General features: G+C 41.0%; 1 non-coding gene across 1 annotated transcript; it reads left to right on the top strand.

Annotated features, from left to right (window-relative positions):
* The first annotated feature begins 1,579 nt into the window (after positions 1-1,579).
* Positions 1,580-1,652, top strand: Trnam-cau. Its single transcript has one exon. It is a non-coding gene; the product is annotated as a tRNA-Met (tRNA).
* Positions 1,653-2,500: the final 848 nt, after the last annotated feature.

Below are 2,500 nucleotides of genomic sequence, written 5' to 3' on the forward strand. Positions count from 1 at the left end.
ATCACTTAAACTATTCTATTTCCCTATCTGATTAGATGCCCCCCCCCCCCCCCCCCCCCCCCCCCCGATCTGGAGGCCAGGAGCCACCGCCCCTTCGGCACCACTCTTTGCCCGGCACTGTTTAAACCTTATATATGTATCAATGCTCTGTATAGTGCAGACTGCAACAATGTCGAAATGAAAGTGACTCATAGCGCTTTATGTTTTAAAAGTAGAACAAGGCTAGCCGGAATTCATTAAAAAAAAAAAAAAAAAAAATTGAAGTAAAATTGTAAATTGAGAAGATCATTATGCAAATCATGCCTTGCAAAATATATCTGTAGATATGTATAAAGCTAAGCTAAGGTCATTAATCCTTCTATGAGAAACCGGGTATAGTTTTAATTTAGAAAAAAAAAATATCTATAATATCAGCGATTTCAGCAGTCAGGGATATTTTTTTTTACCCACTCCTTCCTGCGTTCAGGTAGTGGATGTCGTGGCTGGGAATAATGCTTGAAGATGTACTGTCTCTCGCAGGGGGGGTGGGGAAGTGAGGTAAGACTTTCTGGAGATCGCTTCTAGATCACCCGATGTCTGCCTCTTCTCCTTCAACTTACCTTGCGACTGCTTCCTCTCCTCACCTGGAGACTGACTCCTGCCTATCAGCTCTACAGCTCACCTTCAGTACACATGGGTTCTGCTATCTTTTCTAGAGTTGCTAGTTTGGAACTGCATGTCACTGAAATCTACTTGCTCCTCTCCAGCTTACTTAGGGAATGCCACCTTGCCTCCATCTCAAGTGGGACTGCTCTCTGTTCCAAGTCAGTTGGGATCTGCTTTCTCATCTCTAACTCACCTTGGTCTGTATTTGACGCAGACTTACGAGGTGTGTGATATCCTAGAATTGTTTTAATTTGTGGCAAGTGCTTTATATAAAAGTACCGAGCTAAAAGTATTACAGCCACATCCGGTCTTCCCTCCTGTGCTTGCAGTCCCTTGCTTCGTGCTCATCCCAGTATGGTAGCTGTTTCAGTTCCAAATTACCTTCTGTGAGATTTATTTATGTAGCTTCTCTCCTCTTCCTTTCCTGTGTGTGTGTGTGTGTGCTTGCGTACGTGCGTGCGTGCGTGCGTGTGCATGCGTGTGTGTGTTTGTGTGTGAAACTAAATGGTGACCTACGAATAATTGAAAACAGGAAAGGAGGAGGAGATAAGCTATATAAATAAATCTCACAGAAGGTAATTTGGAACTGAAACAGCTACCATACTGGGATGAGCACGAAGCAAGGGACTGCAAGCACAGGAGGGGAGACCGGATGTGGCTGTAATACTTTTAGCTCGGTACTTTTATATAAAGCACTTGCCACGAATTGAAACAATTCTAGGATATCACACACACACACATACATAAACACAGACACACATATACACACACATACATACATACACACACGTATATATATACCTACATGCATGTGTCTGAGGAAGGGTACATAAACATAAAAAAACAATAATAACTAGTAGTTACTACTAAATGTATTAACACAAACACATGAATAGTGTCGTTATTAATTGTAAGAAAAGCTTTATCATCTATGGCCTCGATGGCGCAGTAGGCAGCGCGTCAGTCTCATAATCTGAAGGTCGTGAGTTCGAGCCTCACTCGGGGCAGAATTTTCGAAGGTGTCATCAAAGCTATGAAAAATAAACAATCGTCACGCTAAAGCAGAGTAAGGTATGCATTACTTCGCCCTCTTTGTAGGAATGCTCAGCCTCATCAGAATTGCAGATCTTTCGAAGGATAATCAATTTCATATAAAACCGCTCCTCATGCTGGAAGACGAACTCAAGCCGCTTGAGTAAAAACCAGGTGTCCTAGCGAATATAGTTGGAATAATCATCGATAGAAATGTCATACTTTTACGGAGAATTTTAAAAGATCGTTCATTTCTGGGCCCTGTCTCTTTAAATACACACATATACATTATGCATGTATACATATTTAACTGTCTGTGCGCACGCCTGTGTGTATATCTATATATGTATGTTTGATATGTGTGTGTGTGTGTGTGTATGTGTGTGTGTGTGTGTGTGTGTGTGTGTGTGTGTGTGTGTGTGTGTGTGTGCGCGCGCGCGCATACATACGTACTGGCGCAAACCGGGGTGACACAACAACATATCCATTTGATATTTACATAATTTCTTAAGAGCAGAAATCAGTACACGGGAGATCGCAATTTCAATAACATCCTTCTCGATATGTACTCTATATTTAACAAATGAATTTTCCTTTTAAGAAATAAACAACAACAATATTGACTAAAACATGTCGTGAGCTTGTCGGACTGAGCTGTTTACATGCATTAAACTTTGGATAATAGAGTAATTAGTAAAGAATAATCAGGGAAGGATAATCAAGCAAATCATTACTTGTTTCCATCTAAAGGTCAAACCTGTTTTTAAAAAGGGTCAGAAAATCACTCATCTGCCCCCTTAAAGAATTACTTAAGGGCGCAATT

This window comes from Penaeus chinensis, chromosome 15 (genome assembly GCF_019202785.1).
Source record: "Penaeus chinensis breed Huanghai No. 1 chromosome 15, ASM1920278v2, whole genome shotgun sequence".
Classification (NCBI taxonomy): Eukaryota; Metazoa; Arthropoda; class Malacostraca; order Decapoda; family Penaeidae; genus Penaeus; species Penaeus chinensis.